The sequence below is a fragment of the Ursus maritimus genome, unplaced genomic scaffold, assembly GCF_017311325.1.
Source record: "Ursus maritimus isolate PB19 unplaced genomic scaffold, ASM1731132v1 scaffold_30, whole genome shotgun sequence".
Classification (NCBI taxonomy): Eukaryota; Metazoa; Chordata; class Mammalia; order Carnivora; family Ursidae; genus Ursus; species Ursus maritimus.
Genome location: NW_024425564.1, coordinates 31,139,676 through 31,159,801, shown reverse-complemented (window position 1 = coordinate 31,159,801; position 20,126 = coordinate 31,139,676).

The following is a 20,126-nucleotide window of genomic DNA, read 5'->3' as shown; positions in this document are numbered from 1 at the left end:
GTTAGCAACCTTGGTCAGGTACCTGTTGACTTAGCACCCTTTCCAGTGCTTTCTGATCAATTTCACACCGGCATATGCAAAGATGATGATATTGATACAGCCGAGGGGGTATCTTGAGAAGCCAGGGAAGCCCATGCTTCTATCCCAGGCCTGCCCTATACCCTGCAAGGTGAGGAAATCACTACTTGGGCAGGCTCAGGTGGGAACCCGAGGGTAGCCATTTTAGTGGACAGCGAAGTGTGTGGGCAACTTACGGTGCTGCATCATAGCAGGGAATGTTGGGTGCCTATTTCTGGTGAATCTAGGGTAGCATCACAGAAGCAGTGTTCTTGCACTCTGGCAGGTGGTTGCTAATTGTTAAAGTTGAGGAATAAAAAAAATGACTTTGGAATCTATAAATGTCCATTCATTTGAATCTTATCCTGTAGAACCAGAGCATTCTCTTTGATGATGAGCCTACTAACTGGAATCATCTCTCTTGTACAAACCACTTCCATAAGCACCACCTTCAATGTCCAGCTTCTATTTCTTCAAAGACGAGTGAGACTTTGGTCACTGGTGAAGAAATCTGGGGGCAAGGTCCTCCTGCCCTTGCACAGTTTTCCCCTCGATTCTAGGTTTCTTTCTTTTTTTTTTTTTTAAAGATTTTATTTATTTATTTGACAGAGAAAGAGAAAGCTAGAGAGAGAGGGAACACAAGCAGGGGGAGTGGGAGAGGAAGAAGCAGGCTCCCAGCGGAGGAGCCTGATGTGGGGCTCGATCCCAGAATGCTGGGATCACGTCCTGAGCCAAAGGCAGACGCTTAACGACTGAGCCACCCAGGCGCCCCCAATTCTAGGTTTCTTACTCACCATTTCTATTAGTAACCTACATATCTTGTCACTTACGTATATCATGTCTTTACAAAGCTTTCAACGTAGTTTCCAAGGAAATCATGACCACAAGTCTCCTTTTCAAACTCACATTTCATGTTCGTAATAAGATTTAAATAAATTACAGAGCTATGGTAAGTGAAATGTCATTTTTGGGAACAGCCTATCCACCTCTTGGGAGTAAAGATCCCAGCATAGTGCACAGAAGCTCCCAGAGCCCTTTCATGGCTTTCAAGGGAAGGAGAGCTGTGCCCTAAGTCATGGCTTGCTGTGAGAGCAGCTCCTGAACGTCCTAGTTTGGATATGTGTGTTTTCATTGATGGTGCTTATTGTTTGTGGACATTGTCTACTACTTTTCCTTCTCTTTTGATGTTTACGTGTTTCACACAGTGTGCAGATGATAGAATGATCTGTACTGTAACTTCCCAGGGTGTGCACACTCTGGAGAAACTTGTGCAGGGCTGAGAGAACAGTAGCTGTCTGCAGAGTGGTTCATTTTCCAATAGCTTTTCTTTGTGATTTGTTGTTCATCACGGCACAAGAGACTATTATAATGGGAATTGCTAGACAGGCTAAAGGGGCCATGGTGTGGGGGGGTTCTCCTGTGAGTCTGGTGTGGTCTGTGCTATAGGACTATCTTCTTCCTCTGGTTATTCTGATATTTACTAATAAAATGTCTTTGGACATTTTTATATTAAATACGTGCCACTGCCTAGACATATTTAATAATAAGTTTCAGTAATAAGTTTTCTTTAGAGATGAGAGTCCTCCCTTGGTGCTGTTTAGGGGTGTGAGATGTGAGAGAAGGAGGGCTTTGGGGGGGGTCATATTCATATCGATTCAGTTTCCAGAACTCATGAACTATGGTGTGCTCTATGAAAAAGAAACAATTCTGCGTTGTTTCTTTAAAAAAAAAAAAAAGAAAAGAAAACATATATTAAACAGGAACAAGATGCCACTATATAACTATTAGAATGGCTAAAATCCAAAACAAAGCCCTGCTACTACCACTGCTGGTGAGAATGTGCAGCAGTGAGATCTTGCACAGCTGGTAGAACTGCCAAGTGGTGTAGCCATTGGAGGAGCAGAAGAAACTATTAGAAGACAGTTTGGCAGTTTCTTATAAAACTAAGCATACTCAAAATACATTCCAGCAAGTGCGCTTCTTGGTAGTCACCAAATAAGTTGAAAACTTAAGCCCATTTTAAAACCTATCTGCAAATATTTACTGCAGCTTTATATGTGATTGCCAAAACCTGGAAGCAACCAAGATGTTCTTTCATAAGTAAATTGATAAACTGTGGTATATCCATACAATGGAAAATCTTAAAAAGAATGGAGCTATCAAACCAAAAGAGACATGGATGAATCATAAAAGCCTATTGCAAATTGAGAGAAGCCAGTCTGAAAAGGCCACGAAGTATATGATTCCGACCATGTAACATTCCAGAAGAGTCAAAAACATAGGGATGACAAACAGATCAGTGTTGCCAGGGAATCAGGAGATGAATGGGTGAAGCCCAGGGACTTTTTAGGTCAGCGAAAGTACTCTGTATGATACTGTAATGATGAATGTAGGACATTATGCATCATCCAAACCTGTAGAAACAGCGCAAAAGATTAAAACCTAAATGTGGGCAAATTTTGAAAAATCACTCGGAGGTCAGAGGATCCCAGGAAGAAACGCAAAATGTGGCAAAAGAATCTGAATGTATCCTAAATGTGTGAAACAATCTCACTGAAGGGGGTAGTGGAGCAGTCAAGAGGTATCTACCTAATTAACCTTGGAAATAAGTAGAGTCTGTAAAACTAAAGACTATGGAAACTCTACCAAAGAACTGTACTCTGGCTGATAAAGTGGCTTTCTGCAGGGATCCAGGTGATAACGCTATAGCTGACACTGGAACGGATCAGTTAAGTTAATGGACAGTGAATGGTGGGAGCCAGGTTTCTCACTGTTGGAGCAACAATTTACAGATAAGCAAGGAGAGGAGGCTAGAATGACAGATGTGGTAATAATTTACAGTTGACGACATCAGAATGAACTGACAGTTTTTAGCTAAATATAGATACAGATGGTTATATATAGAAACATTTCCTATATATAGGGTTTATTGGTTGACACACACATTTTCTTGCTCTTGTCAATGAGGGGGCCTAAAAGCTATGACACCCCCATAACAACGAGCACACCTCGCATCCAGATCTTGGTTTCTAATCCCATTTCCTAATCAAAGGAACCAGGGTTTCTTGGAGAAATGCCTGATTCTAAGACTGGGGCAGGAAATATACAAGATGATCCCGGAGCATCTTACAGTGCCATGAAGGAAGGAAGTGCTCAAAACAAAACAAAAAGCAAAACAAAAACCTACCACATCGATGGGGACATATCAAAGGCATTCAGGAGCCAATGGGAAGACCTCTTAATGGCCAAAGCTTTGAGCAACAAAATAAATAAAATTGTACTGGATTATAGGCCAAAGTATAAAATAAGTATCCATGAGGCATAACTGATATAAGTAAATGATTGAATAAATAAGTAAATCGGGAAGAAATAATTCCAGAAGAATTCGAAATTATTCATGTAGATACTACTCTGCTCTCAGGCAGCTGGAACATGACGACCCCCGTCCACTCCTGAAGCGTGGGCTGCACGTAGTGACTTCCGCCCAGAGTCGGCAGGTTCTGGTTAACGCACCATCAGAACGATGCCTGGCTGAGTTGGCCAAAGTTGGCCAAATCGTGAAGAGGGTAAAATCTCTTTTCCTCTTCCCTACTGGGCTCCAGGACACATTTTGGAATCTCCTTCAGTAGAACAGCCCTGTTTTTCTCATTGTGGAGCAAAGCTGATCTGATAAAACTCCATCACCATAAGGGCGGTGCTCCGACCTTGTATTTCAGGACCGCCTGCATCCAACTGCCTGAGCAGCTTGCTAAAGACACACATGTCTGGGCTGCAGCCCAGACATCTTTAATCAGACTCTTGGGTTGCGGGGGTGGGGAGGGTGGAGGGGAGGTTGGGAAAGAGTGAGTGGCACAAGGGCCAGGAATTTCTGTCTTTAAAAAAGTACATGAGGTGGGGGTGCCTGGGTGGCTCAGTTGGTGAACCGTCTGCCTTTGGCTCAGGTTTTGATCCCGGGGTCCTGGGATCGAGTCCCATGTCAGGCTTCCCAGTCAGCAGGGAGTCTGCTTCTCCCTCTCCCTCTGCCCCTCTCCCCATCTCCCCCGCTTGTGCTCACTCTCTCTCTCTGTCTCTCTCAGATAAATAAATACAACCTTTAAAAAAAAAAGTACATGAGGTGATTCCTACGTCTGGTATTAACGCTTGAGAACGAAATCTATAGGAATCAACCATACCACTATTGCAGAAACAGAATGTTTACTTTGAGAGAGGATGGAAGCAATACCACAAGGAAGAAATCCGTCCATTTCAGAATGGGGACATTCGTAAGACACCTAGCCTGGTTTCTTTCACAAGTCAGTGACGTAGATAAAAAGGAAAGTGATTAAACTCTACTTAGTGGACACTTCAGACATAAGCTAATCAAATGCAGTGGATCTTGTTTGGATTCTGATTCAAACAAATCAAAAGCAAGGCAGTATTTTAAGACTATGAGGGAAATGTAAATATAGGCTATGTGTTGGTTGATATTAAAGGATTAGTGTTAATTTTGTTGTGGTGGTTATGTAAGAAGCTACTGGTCCCTATTTTTAGTAGTTTACTTAAGTTTCTTGGGGGTAAATTACATGATGTCTAGTACGCGTTTTAAAATGCTCTGGCAGGGGCACTTGGGTGGTGGAGTCGTTTGAGTGCCGACTCTTGATTTCAGCCGGGGTTGTGATCTTGGGGTCACGGGATTGAGTGCTGTGCTGGGCCCCATGCTGGGTGTGGACCCTGATTGAGATTCTCTCTCTCCTTATGCCCATCCCTCTCTCTGTGTAATAAAAAATAATAATAAAATAAAATAAAATAAAATAAAATAAAATAAATAAAATGTCCTGACTAAATGTAAAAGTGAGGCAGTGGGTCGGGGAAATCGACGACACAGGTATGGCCACATGGTTGACGGCTATCGAAGATGAGTAGTAGATACACGGGATTTGTTGTACTCCACAGTTGCAGATATGTTTGGAGATTTTTATAGTAAATTGTTAAAACATCTAAGGAAACAGGAATGCATAATCCAACGGGATGAGTTGCCAAAGATGGACTTCTAGGAAAACAGTTTGGCGGCTCCTCAGAAAGTTAAACATAGAATTACCATACGACCCAGCAATTCCACGCTACGTACATACCCCCAAAGAACTGAAAACAGAGACGCCACCAAATACGTGTACATGCGCGTTCTTAGCAGCACGAGTCACAGTAGCCAAAAGAGAGAAACAGCTCGAATATCCATGGGATGAATGGAATGAACGGAAAAACAAAATGAGCTGCACACACACACACACACACACACACACACACGTATTATTCAGCAATAAAAAGTTATGAAGTTCTGATACATGTGACAATCATTATTCCAGGTGAATGAAGCCAGACACAAAAAGGACAAACGTTGCATGATTCCACTTAGAGGAGGCATGTAGAATGGACGAATCCACAGAGACAGAGGTCGAATAGAGGTCGCCAGGGGCTGGGGGGAAGAGAGAATGAAGAGTTATTGTTTCACGGGTACAGCTTCTATCTCTGGGATGAAGACGTTTTGGAAATAGAAGTGGAAGCTGTGTAGCATTGTCGATGTACTAAATGCCACGGAAATGCTCACTTCAAAATGGTAAATTTTACATTATGTGACTTTCACCTCCATTTAAAAATACAAGGTGGAATTCTGACCATCGGGAAGGATTCTGGAGGGCAAGGTTAGGTCCCTCGAACGACCTCCCGCGAGCATCAGAGAACTGCAGCGCTACCTTTAGCCATTTTCTCCCTGACCAACGGAAATGATGTGTGATCAAGAAAAAATGTAACAAATGACCCCTAACATTTACAGGACTCTATATGTTATAAGCCTACACAACATTTTACTGACATTAGCTTCTGTGATTCCTTGGGGGGGACTTTTTCATGTGATTATATTCACTCGGGTCTGGAGTCCTTACTTAGGAAAAACTCCTGTTGAGGTTTAATTAAATTAAATCCACAGACTCAGACTGAATTTTAATACATTATAGATCATCATTGAGATCGTTATTCTGGTTAACGATTACATCTGTCCGATAGTGGAGTAAGGGTGGTAATAACCATCAGCATAAATGCCTTCCCTGGTACAAATAAGCCTTCTTCGAAGTCCGGAGAATGTCTTGACACTAAGTTAGTACAAAAAATAAATAAATAAATAAATAAATAAATAAATAAAGGTTGAAAAATAAAAGGTGTTCTACTTCTGTACTTACTGAAACCACTGGCCCAAGATACCACCTGACGGTCAAGTGATCATTGTACATAGAAGATGAATCCAAGGATTGTATTCCACTCCCTACTCAATCTCAGTAACTTCTTTGTCTTTGTACACCTTCTTGCAGGACAACCTTATTACCTTTTCTTCTCATCCTAAAATTAATTTTTATTCCAAGTTGTGAATAGTTTGATCCCTCTGCATGATTATCTCCTCCTGGGTTCACTTTGGGGTCGGACTGTGGACAGTACGATCAGAAATGAGCAGATGATGCTCTCCGAGGGGTGGTCCTCAGTTGGGAACCCGGGGCGTGGGAGCTGCTGGAGTATCCAAGAGGTGACGGGGGCGAGAGAGAGGGGGAGGGAGAGGCTGGGGTAGAAATGTAAATTTGTCATCATCTGAATCCTCTTTCGTCCCAGGGTTACTACTGATGTAGCAAGCCTCAGGCTAGCCTTGGACTTCTGCCTGTAGACGATCATTTCACTACAGTGTTTTAAATGTAGCTGGAACAGGACTCATTACTCCCAGAGGGAATACGTGCTGAGCAGGGAAAAACTGGGAAGAATTCTTTCCAAAGATTAAACCAGAGGTTGATAAACTCACACGGTGGGATTTGGTAGATGTAGAGGAAAGTCCTGCTTCCTAATTTTCCTCCCCCAAATTGGCCAGAGCAAAAGTAACAAGGAGAAAATGAACGCAAAGCTTCAGTGCTCCTCCCTGGATTGCAGAGCTGGACACTCAGGAAGCGGGGAGGACACTGGGGGCCTGGGTGAACCGTCTCCCAGCTCCACCTGGTCAAAGCCCCCGCCCACCAAGAAATTTAGGAGTGAAACAGGTGTTGCTGCGTGACTACCAACTCTCATTCATAGGGGTTGCACATTTCTTCATCAGAAACAAAGAAAATGAGCTTTACTCTGTGTTTTCACTCATAAGCTCGTATCAGAGTCCAGGGAAAGAAAACTCGGAGAGGTTGATGAATTTCTCCGCCAGATACTTCTTTCCCTATTTTCAAATGCAAGAGTGAGGCTACAGGAAACAGAGTAAGTATCCTCACTGAAACTGACCAGGTCCCTAATATGGGGTGCGGGGCATAGCTGGTGAGGAAGACTTTCCCTGGACAGGTGTGACCTTGACACCTTTCCATCGATTCTGTCTCCTCTTCTGTGTTTTGTTTGTTTTTTTAACTGACCGCTGCAAGCCTCAGTCCACAGTTGCCAAGCAATGCTAAGTAGAATCTGACACTTTTTTTCATTGCTCTTTTTTTTTTTTTTTAAAGATTTTATTTATTTATGTGACAGAGAGACAGCCAGCGAGAGAGGGAACACAGCAGGGGGAGTGGGAGAGGAAGAAGCAGGCTCCCAGCGGAGGAGCCTGATGTGGGACTCGATCCCGGATCGCCAGGATCACGCCCTGAGCCGAAGGCAGACGCCTTAACGACTGCGCTACCCAGGCGCCCCAATCATTGCTCTTTTTTAAAGATTTATTTATTTATTTGAGAGAGGACATGTGCGCAAGAGAGAGCACGAACAGTGGGAGGTGCAGAGGGAGAGAGAATCTCAAGCAGACTCCCCGCTGACCACAGAGCCCAACTCGGGGCTCTATCTCATGACCCTGAGATCACGACCCGAGCAGAAATCAAAAGTCAATGCTTAACTGACTGAGCCACACTGGTGTCCCTGCTTTCTTTAAAGATTTTCTTTTTACATAATCTCTACACCCAACATAGGGCCTGAACTCATGACACTGAGATCAAGAGTCACACAATCTACCAACTGAGTCAGCCAGGTGCCCCTAAAAGTTTTTCTTTAAAATAGATGCATAGGGGTGCCTGGTGGCTCAGTCAGTTAAGCGTCAGCCTTCGGCTCAGGTCATTATCTTAGGGTCCTGGGATCAAGCCCCGCGTCAGGCTCCCTGCTCAGCGGGGAGTGTGCTTCTCCCTCTCCCTCTCCCCCTCCCTGCTTGTGTTCTGTCTCTCCCTCTCTTTCTCTCTCAAATAAATAAATAAATAAATAAATAAAATCTTTTAAAAAATAGATACAGAAATAGATAAATACATAAAATAGACAAATTTAAGTTTCCAAAGTAATTGACTGAAGGCAAACTACTGAGTAAACAATTCTGCCGATGGTTCTTGGCTGTGCCAAACTCATGAAGGTTCTAGATTGGACAAAGCCTTTTGTTGCTGATGACAGCAAATTTTCAGTGTTCACGACAGGCTGCCGTGAAGAGCACTTTTCACATCTGGCCCCATCACTACCCTAGAGGTGGGTATTATGAGCCCCAAAGGACAGAAGGAAGTTGAGTCCCTGAGGTTAAATTTCGTTGTGTAAGATGACATAGTAAGAGAAGCCAACATCTGAACCAGGGTAATGACCAAAGCTCTATAAAAAAGTTATAACTCTCAAGGGTGCCTGGCAGGCTCGGTCAGTCGAGCAGCCTACTATTGATCTTGGGGCTGTGAGTTCAAGCCCCATGCTGGGCTAAGAGCTTACTTAAACACCAGTTTTTACTCCCTACTCCCAGGTTCCTCCTTGCACAGTGGGGGCTGTCCCCTCTGATCTGTAAGCAGGCCTCCCGGGGAGCAGGTGGGGGGTTGTCCCCTCTGAAGGGCACCTGCCCTGTGTCCTTCCCCAGCTCCCATCTCAGAAGCCGTCCCCTACTTCCTTCTTTCCCCCTTTGGCTCATAGGGGAGCTGGGGCCCTTTTGCATTATTTTTTTTTTCATTCCCGGGTTGAACACTTCTCCTTTCTCCCCAGAACTCTGAACTTCAGCTCTGTCATGATGAAAACACCCATCTTCCACAATCTAGGGCCATAACCCGCCCTGCCAGGAGTGGGCCATGCCTGCTGACCTCGGTGCGAATTAAAACGTATCAGAGATGCCGAGTTTTCAAGTTGTCGGACCTCCGCTTCCACGAGGAGGAACTCTATTTTCGCTCATACCCCAGCAAGAGATTAGCAGCTTGAAATCGCTTTGACAGCAGTCAGTTGCTCCACTGCATACCACGGGGAGTTTTAATTCCAGCCTGTGAAATCGTAATTGCTTCTCAAGGAGAAGCAAGGAATCCTGGGTAATGGCCACAGCCAAGCTCAATGTCAGAGTTGCCAGTTGCTGCCACATCAGATATTACTTGCTGTTATTCAAAAATCACTCCAGCTTTCCATATGGGAAGTAGAACTGGGGAGCGCAAGTAAATTAACAGGAACTGTCAGCTGGTTAGAACAGCACAGGCAGCTGCGAGACAGAGGTGGGTGACCGCCCATCAAAAAAAGGTAACTTTTTTCTCTTCTTTTGGTGAAGATAAAAAGTTTCACAAACAAATTTTCATTACTTAAGGTGTGTGGCTAAATGATGTCATTGCTAAGCAAAAAATGCTGTGGTCCGCCCGTGATAAGATTACAGCTACCAATTTCTACTCACTCCTTCCTGTGGCCCCGAAGAGTAATTAAAATAATGAAGATAGCAAGTCCGTGTCAAGGTGATGTTTGCAATGGATGAAAATGACCCGCTATCAAAGTTAAACTGTCTGAGAAATCCTGGCTATGTTGGAATAAAGAAAATTCGGAGCCACCACATCTGATTACAAAACATTTAGAGACGGAGAAAATTATCTGCAAAGGGAAGGCCTAGTTCCCCACCACCTGCAAGTTCTGAAGAGTATTAAGCTGTTCTGAAATTAATTTTTTTTTTCTTTTTTCTCCCGAAGGTCAGAGAGGGAAAAGGGGGCTGAATGTAATTGCTTAGGGAAACCAATACAGTCCGTGACGTTGCTGTTTTGTTTTAGTCATGACAGCAAATTCACACGTAGGCTTTACTTTTCCTCATTTCATGGTTTTTAGGGCAAATTTCATGTATTCGGTTTCACTTTTTCGATTAGAGAAAATTTGCCCTTAGGAGGTCCTTCTGCACGGGATAGCTCCTCTTAAAGATGGCCCCACCCCAGTCATGTCTCCCTCAACTCTCCACTCCTGTCTCCCCAGGACTCTTCCTGCCTCTCTGCCTGGCGAAATCCATCCCCTGCAGCAATCTGCAGATATACTCCTTGCTTGTCCCCCAATTTCAAGGCACCTGCCCCTGCCCCTTTCAATGTACTTGGCATTCTTTACACCATCTTCATGGTGCTCACTCTTCCTTTAGGGAGCTTTTGTGGACCTTTCCCGCCTGGGTTAGATGTCCCTCCTGGGCTCGGACAGTTCCCTGTACCTTCTACTTCAAGTAGCTGGATCACAACTGCCTCCAAGCTTCACAGAGGTAGGGACAGTGTCTGTCTTGTTCAAGGCTTTTGTCCCCGTGCCAAGCACAGTGTCTGGCATAGACCAAGTACTCACCAACCATGTGCCAAGTGGTCTTTCCCCCTCAGGAGCTCCACCCCGCTTCCAGAAGGGATTCCTTTTCTCCCCATGTCCTCACTTTACCTGAATGCTGAGCCACCTGTGTTCATGGTCTCAGTGCCTCTTGTGCCCAATCCCCCGCCCAGTGTGACACCAGCTGAGGTACACTGCAGCCCCACAGACTCCAGCTTGAGAGTGGTCAAGCACACTGCTTAACAACAGGACTCCAGAACCAGACTGGCTCTGCCATTTACCAGCCAATGACCTTGACAAGTCATCTCTCTGTGCCTCAGTTTCCTCATCTAGAATAATTGTTTCTTCTCCAGGGTGGCCATAGGATTAAATATATGAATATATTTACAGTGCTTGGGAAAGGGCCTGGCTGTATGTAAATGGTAGCTACTATTACGATGATGAAGAGAAGGGAGGAGAGGACGGGGATGTTACTATTACTATTACTGCTACAGGCATCAAAGGTATTTTTGGCTACTGCTTCTATTTGTCTTGACTCTGTGCCAACCAACTCTTGAACATGATTTCTAAAACCAACAGTGGCAAATTACAGTGACTTCAGCTTCCTCCCAAGTGGTCACCCAGGACCCATCTCCTTATTCCATTCCAGGTCCTCCTGCCATATCCATTCCTGGATTTCGGCACTGGCTTCCTGTCCCTGCTCTAACCATAGTACAGAAGGTCCAGTGACTATGGCTCAGACTCACTGTGCCATCGCCTCGGAGAGTGCTCATGAGCTCCGGTCGCAACGCCCATGATTCTTAACCCCAACAACTAAGGATTGAGAAATTTCCCTACTGATAGAGGATGTCTTCTCTCTTAAAGTCGTACACAGTGAGAGGCAGTGCTTATGGTCCAGAGTCATGGAGTGAGATAACCAGCCCCTGACACACTGGGTTGTCCTGGGACCATGGGCGGTAAGTGACTCTAGCGGATGGCCTGTAACCTGTGGGCAACGAACAGTTAGGCACTGCAGGGAATCTGGCCCAATCCAACAGACCAAACCTGGCAGAGAGTAAGTGGGGCCACTGGGTCAGTTTTAGGAGGAAAGGGTGAAGGTCTGCACTGGTCTGGGTGTGGCGAAGGCAGAGATTTCAGATCTGGGGCTAAAAATCAAGAATAGTGATCAGCGTATTATAAAATATAACACAGCTGTAACAGTCTATAAACTCAGAGTATAACGAATATAAATTCTTTTTATAACTCCACTCGTTTCTTTTTATAACTCGACTTTTTAAAAAAGATTTTATTTATTTGAGAGAGAAAGAGAACACACGCGGTGGGGAGGGCCAGAGGGAGAGGGAGAAGCGGGCTCCTGCTGAACCAAGATCACGACCTGAGCTGAAATCAGACGCTTAGCCGACTGAGCCACCCAGGCACCCCATATAACTCAACTTTCTAGAACCCCATTCCAGTGGAGAGACAAAAGTCAATGTGGGTCAATTCAGCACAGCTCCCCTACCCCCACCCCCACCCACCTTTTCTTGCTGCCTTCTCTCTTGGGACTAAGAACTCGGGGGATGAAGACAGTTGTAGGGGACACCTCTGGCCCAAGCTGACACTGGGCTGCATAGATACTCTCTTAGCTGTGAGGGGAGCCTCAAGAGACGTGCTCAGTTAAGATACATGTCTGGACGCAGGTAGGTGTAGAGTTCCATCTCGACACCAAAGAGAACACTTCTGATCTCTGTTTAGAAATGCTCCCAACTAGAGGGATGGCACAGACAAGTCACTTAAACATGTCCTAAACTTAAGTTTGTCCATCTATAAAATAAGGGGGTCTAACTCCATGGGTTCCATGAGCCCCTCTTCTTATTCTAGGCTTAGGGTTACCACACCTGCCTTTTCAAGCAAAACCAGGTCCTAGGTGAAGCAAAGAGAAACACACTGACCTCTTTCTGTCAAGCATTGAGAAAGAGCAGTCTTTCCATGCAACCTATTCAAATCTCAACTCAAATTTCAAATATTTCTGTGAGAAAGTTTAACTCCCTGACGCATTAGGAGAAACAGGCTGTTTAGGGCTGTTTAGCAGAAGGCAGCCAGTAGTGACTCTCTGGGAGTTTCTATTTGTGACTTCGCTGTTGGGTAGCCACAGGTGTTGCTTTTAATATTAATTGAAGTTACTGCGGCTCCTCAGACACCTTGACTTTGCCACATAGCGTGAGGAAAAGCTGGTGTTAAATTGCTCCCCCCTCACTCTCCTTTTGATTTGTATGTCTAAAGGCATTACAGATATTCTTCGACCCGAAATACAACATTTTTAGCTACTGAATTCTCTTGTAGCTTGTATAATTCTGATTGCCCAAGGCAATCTGGTTGATGAGATTACATTTTTGAGACTGCTATCCAGCCAACTGCTGCTTTTTGTAAGATTGCTTTGGAACTTTTGACCTTTCTAACTTCAGAAATCTTGGTGGATGCTGTGTTAAGAGGGAAAGAGAGAAGAGGGACCTTAATTGAAGACGTTAGAATCTTATTTTGCCCAGATGGGATTAGAGAGCTTCCACATGGAAGGAATGTATGAGTATAAAATCTATTGGAGAATCAGAGACAAAAAGATATAAAAACAGGAAAGGTGGGGAGTGGTCAAGGATGACAGACACAACACACCTTCCTTTGAAGGTTTGCAGATCAATTCCTCTAGACCCAATGAGGACAAAATACCTAAGCTATCATGGGTATTTTATCTGTTAAAAATGTAAAAGTAAATTTCAGAAGATCCTTTACTTCCTCCAGGTGGGATCCGGACTCTCTAAGCCCGGTCTCCTGGTTCATTTTCTGTTTGACTTCCGATTTCACTCTTGGAACCAAATGAGACACGAGATTGACGATTCACCACTGTTTCTTGGGTGAGAGACTGGGCTAGAGTCAGGTTTACTTAGTCACACCCAAAACAGGGAGTGGAGACCAAATTATAGTCTAGTTTTTCTGGCCTTATAGATGTGACAAGTTTTAATATGTCAATGGGCCAATAATGAGGAATTTAGACTTTTCCTGTGAAGGTTGGAATCAAGGGTAGTGCGCCATGACTTGGTGTCTGTGGGCAGTAGAAGCCCTTCCCCGACATCTCAAATGACGCCAAGTAAGATAGCAGACGTCATGCTGGCTAAAAACAAAAAAATGAGACAAAAAGCCAGGAGCATTTGTTCTCTAAGGATCACAGCCTGAGATGGTTATCACAGGTGGCTTTTCGGTTAAATCTTCACGTCCATTTCTTGAGAAGACAGCATTTGAATCCTTAACTAGCAGGTGTACTAACAGAATCAAAACCAGAGAGCGGGAGTCACTCACTCGAATCGTAGTAGATACCCAGAGAAGGTAGCCGGTGCTGGAGGGACAGAGGATTGCTAGGTCCCCAGACGCGACTCGGCGTGGGAGTGCCAAAGCAAAGATGACGGACCAAAGATGCTCAGCTACAAAGATAGGAGCTTGACTCTTAGCGAAGCACTTTCTTAATGAAAATAATGACGGGATCCACACACCACGTTGTGTGTTGGGTGTTACAGCAGCAGATGTAAAACAAAGCAACCCCCGTATCAGCAACACCAGTGTCAGTAACAGCAATGACAAGAACCATCGCGAACTAACTTGGCTAAGCGGAGGTCTGCTCACGGTTCTCCTAGAAACGGACAAATTAAAAGCTTAGCAGCAGGTGGAAAATTCAAGATGAAGTGCAGAGATTTAACTCCACCTAAGCCTTCCTTCATGGTCCTGAAAGAGTGGTTATTACTTCGTATGTTTTCAAAGGTGTCATCCTGCGTCAGGTTAAGAGGAAGCCACTGGCTTGGAGCATCAACAGGAGAACCAGCCGTCCTCCGCGCTGTCAATGCTTATGTTTCCAAACAGGATCTCTTTGGAGCCTGCAGTGTTTAGAAGTCTGTTTAGAAGGCTGGAGTGGCTCTTCCTTGACTATCGGATAAAGTCTAGATTCCTTAGAACTGCATCAAAAATGGCATCAAAAAACTTCACAAATGTGACCTGAGCTTATTTCTTAATTTCCAGTCACTTCCCTTATATATCTTTTGCTCTAACTACGCTCTGCCTCAAATTCACCATGAACTTTTATACTTCAACACCTTTCTAATTTTGGTGAAATATGCATAACGGGACAGTGACCATTGTAACAATTTCTAAGTGTATAATTCAGTGGCATTAAATAAATCTACTAAATAAAGTGTCGTATGTATAACCACCAACATGATCTATTTATAAAACTCTTTCATCACACCCAACATAAATTCTGTACCCATTAAACAATTACCCCCTCTTTCCTACCCCCCTCAGCTCCTGGTCACTTCCATTCTACTTTCTGCATCTAGGTATTTGTCTAGTCTGAGTGCCTCCTGTGAGTGGTACCATACAATATTTGTCCTGTGTCTGGCTTATTTCACTAAGCATCATGTTTTCGAGGTTCATCCATGATGTCAGAATTTCACTTCATTTTTAAGGCTGATACTCCTTTGTTTACTACATTGTGTTTATACATTCATCTATCAATGGACATTTGGGTTGTTTCCACCTTTTGCTATTATGAATAATGTTGCTATGAACATACAGGTATACAGGCAACTGTTAGAGTCCCCACATTCAATTCTTTGGGATTTTATACACACACACACACACACACACACACACACACACACACACACACACACAGACATCTAGAATAGAATTGTTGGGTCATGTGGTAATCCTAGGTTTAAATTTTGAAGAACTGCCAAGCTATTTCCCACCGTGGCTGATCCGTTTTACGTTTTCACCAGTAATATATAAGGGTTCCAATTTCTCTATACTGTCAACATTATTTTTCCTGTTAATGGCAGCCATCTTAATGGGTATGAAGTTATAACTCACTGTGATTTTGATTTGCATTTTCCTTTTTTAACAAAGATTTATTTATTTGAGGGGGGGCAGAGGGAGAGGGAGAGAAAGAATCTCAAGCAAACTCCCCACTGAGCATGGAGCCTGACACATGGCTCGATCCCAGGACCCTGAAATCATGATCTGACCTAAAATCAAAAGTCAGATGCTTAACTGACTGAGCCACCCAGGTGCCCTGATTTGCAGTTTCCTAATGAGTAATGATATTGAGCATCTTTTTATGTGCTTATTGGCCATGTGTGTATCTTCTTTGGAGAAATGTCTACTTAAGTCCCTTACACATTAAAAAAAAAACCCAAAAAACAAACTTATCGCACCTGTGTAGGTGGGAGGAGGAGTAGAGGGAGAGAATCCTCAAGCAGACTCCTCGCTGAGTGCGGAGGCTGACTGGGAGCTCAATCCCATGACCCAGGAGATCATGACCTCAGCCAAAATCAAGAGTCAGATGCTCTACTGACTGAGCCACTCAGGCGCCCCTACACATTTTTTTAATTGGGTTGTTCAGTAGTGGGTTGTTGAGTTACAGGACTTCTCTATGTATTCTGGATATTAATCTCTTGCCAGAGATAGGTTTTGCAAATATTTTTCTCCCATTCTGTAGGTTGTCTTTTTGCTTTCTTGATAGAGTCCTTTGATATACAAAAGTTAATTTTGATGAAGTCCAAAATCTTTCTTTTGTTTCCTGCATTTTGGTATCACATCTATGAAATTATTATCAAATTGAAAGTCATGAAGATTTTCCCCAATGTTTTGTTTTCTTCTAGAAGTTCTATAAATTTAGCTTTTTTTTTTTTTTTTTTTTTAAAGATTTTATTTATTTATTTGACAGAGATAGAGACAGCCAGCGAGAGAGGGAACACAAGCAGGGGGAGGGGGAGAGGAAGAAGCAGGCTCATAGCGGAGGAGCCTGACGTGGGGCTCGATCCCACAACGCCGGGATCACGCCCTGAGCCAAAGGCAGACGCTCAACCGCTGTGCCACCCAGGCGCCCCTATAAATTTAGCTTTTATTTTGGTCTTTTACCCATTTTAAATTCATTTTCATATATGCAGCAAGGTAGAAGACAAACTTTACTTTCTTGTATATAGATATCCAGTTTTCCCAATACCATTTGTTGAAAAGACTGTCGTTTTTTATTGAATGGTTTTGGCTCTCTTTTCAAAAATCAATTGACTATATATGTGAAAATTTTTTTTCTGGGATTTCTACTCTATTCCATTGGTCTATATGTCTGTTCTATGCCAGTACCATATTGCTTTAATTACTGCAGTCATGTTGTGAGTTTTGAAGTTGAGAAGTATTTGTCAGTCTTTGAACTTATGATTTTTTTTAAAGATTTTATTTATTCAGATAGATGGTGTGTGAAAGTCAGGGGAGGGGCAGAGGGAAAGAGAATTCTAAGCAGACTCCATGCTGAGCACAGTGCCCGATGTGAGGCTCGATCTCATGACCCTGAGATCATGACCCGAGCCGAAATCAAGTCAGATGCTCAACCTACTGAGCCATCCAGGCGCCCCAAACTTTGTTATTCTTTTTCAAGATTGTTTTGGCAATTAGGGACCACTTGCAATTCCATATGAATTTGGGTTGGCTTTTCCATTTATGCAAAAAAAAAAAAAAAGCTCTTTTGATAGGTATTGCATTGAATCTGTAGCTTGTATTAGGTACTTTTTAAACAATGGTTAAGTCTTCTTTTCCGTGAACATGGGGTATCTTTACATTTATTTAGATACTTAAAAGTTTCTTTCACCAATGGTTTATAGTTTTCAGCATACAAGTCTTTTGCTGCCCTTGTTAAATTTATTCTTCAGTATTTAATTCTCTAGATGCTATCGTAAATGGAATTGCCTTTTTTTTTTTTTAATGGTTCATTGCCGGTGTATAGAAAAACAACTGATTTATATGTGTTTATCTTATAATCTACAACTATGCTGTATTTATTAGGTCTAACAGCTTTCTTGTGAATTCTTTGGGATTTTCTATACATAGGATCATGTAATCTACAAATATAGCTTTACCTCTTCCTTTTCAATTTGGATGCTTTTTATTTTTCTCTGCAAATAGCTCTCACTAGAACTCCAGTACAATGTTTTATAGCAGCCAGTGAAAGTGGGCATCCTTGTCATGTTCCTGATCTTGGGGGTAAAACTTTTTTTTTTTTTTTAAGATTTTATTTATTTATTTGACATAGAGACAGCCAGCGAGGGAGGGAACACAAGCAGGGGGAGTGGGAGAGGAAGAAGCAGGCTCCCAGCGGAGGAGCCTGATGTGGGGCTCGATCCCAGAACGCTGGGATCACGCCCTGAGCTGAAGGCAGACACTTAACAACTGCGCTACCCAGGCGCCCCTAAAACTTAAAGTCTTTTACCACTGAGTATGGTGTGAGCTGTGGGTTTTCATTAATACACTTTATCATGTTGAAGAATTTTCCTTCCATTCCTAGTTTTCTAAGAAGTTTTTGTCATCAAAGGGTGTTGGATTTTGTCAAATGCTTTTGCTGTGTAAGTTGAGATGATCAAATGTTTTTATTTCCTTTTTAATTTATAAGTGTGATCTGTAATGTTGATTTTTATGTTGAACCACCCTTGCATTCCTGGGGTAAATCCCATTAGGTCATGATAAATAATCCTTTTAATATGCTGTTGAAATCAACTTGCTAATACTTTAAGTATTTTTACACTTACATTCATAGGGGACCTCGGTTTTCCATTTTCTTTTCTTGTGGATTTCTTTATTTGGCTCTAATATCAAGGTAATGCTGGCCTCATAGAATGAGTTAGAAAATGTTTCATCCTTTTTCATTTCTTGAAAATGTATGAAAAGGACTTGTGTTAATTATCCTTTATATGTTTGTGAAGCCATTTGCTCCTGAACTTTTCTTTGTTCATGCTATTCAGGGGAAAGTCTAGTGTTTAAGGAAGAAAGGCGTACTACTGCAAGGCATTGTCTTAAAAGGGCCAAGGTCCACAAAAGAATTTTCCCAGGGACCCCTACTAATACAACTAGTTCAATCTAATCGTCACTCACCAGATACGTTAATTTTTTTTTAGATTTTATTTGTTTCACAGAGACAGACAGTGAGCACACAAGTGGGGGGAGGGGCAGAGGGAGAGAGAGAAGCAGACTCCCTACAGAGCAAAGAACCTGATTCGGAACTTGATCCCAGGACCCTAAGATCATGACCTGAGCCAACACATTCCTCCGCAAGGGTAGAGGCTCATAAGATAGCACTAGGAACTACATTCAGGACTGAGTGCTATCAGAGTCATTCCAAAGTGACTCTTCAAGGGAGATAACACTCCATATAAAAGTAAGCTGTAGTTTGTAAGTAGCCTCATTACTTATGCATACAGTATGTGGACGGTATACTTTAGTTCACAAAGGCTGGACCCAAGTATAACACGTCAACAACATACTTTGTATCTATTTGAAAATCTCTAGGTCTATTTAAAAACCACACGTTTTATTCCTCTTTATGTAAACTGTGGGTAAAAGCAGAAGTTAAAAGCTTGGACCTTGGAATCAGACAGACTGGAATAACATCTGTAGTTACTATGATTAAGTAGGCATATTAAAAGCAGATTAGATAAACCTAACATTTAAAACTTCTAGTTCTTTAGGCTTTTCTGAATTTCAAGTTTTCTCTTATCTTGATCCAAGGTTGGGTTTAAAAATACATGCGTATATATATGAAATATATAAATACGCATATTTACATAAACATTTTTTTAAATTATTTTTTTCTGGCCACTTGCCTCATCGGTATTCATAAGTGTATTCAGATGTCCATTAACTAGGAAGACCATAAGAGACCAAATGAAACTCTTTGCTTCAAGCTCTACACAGTTGGGATATTTTGGCTATGGAACCCCAAGAAACAGTACTAGTAGGAAATAATTGACAGAAAACTAATGAAGAATAATAGTGTCTACATTTCCTTTCACCCCCAAGGCAGGGTGGGGGAAGGGCATGACTTCTAGGTCTCCTATTAATCTGCTTGCTCTTTTCATCTTTGGTCATGGAAAATCTCCTTCTTGATCTTGGATCGGCCACCCAAATCTGTGCACCACATCATTCATTAATTTGATCTCCTCAAATACAGCTGCAATCCATTTTCTTTGAATTTTTCTTCCTTTGCTGCATTTGTTAGAATTAGACTCTAAGTCCCTTGAGGCAGGAATCTTTTTATTCCACATATAATTCTTTTGGGTGGTCGTGGGTTAATATCAGAATTTAAAACCACCGAACCTTATTTATAAAATTGGTTTTCACGTTTAAATGGCTAAAGTAAATCATGAAAGGGGAAAAAATTACATGTGCCAAGGACATACTACTTGATATATGTGATCCCATTTCAGCTTTCAGTGACCCTGCTGTAGAATTGTCTGTTTTACAGATGAGGCTCAGAAAGCGGTCCGGCTACAACTTAAACCAAACTTTTGCTGATGTCAAAAACCTCATGCTCTTTCCCTAAACTACCTGCCTCCAGTTTGTACTGAGGTCTGAGGAAACTACTGAGGTCTGACTCCAGTTGGTTCAGATCCTTGACTCCTTTATAGTTCCTTAACTCAAATTTTATAGTTTCTTATTTATTTATTTATTTATTTATTTATTTATTTATTTATTTATTT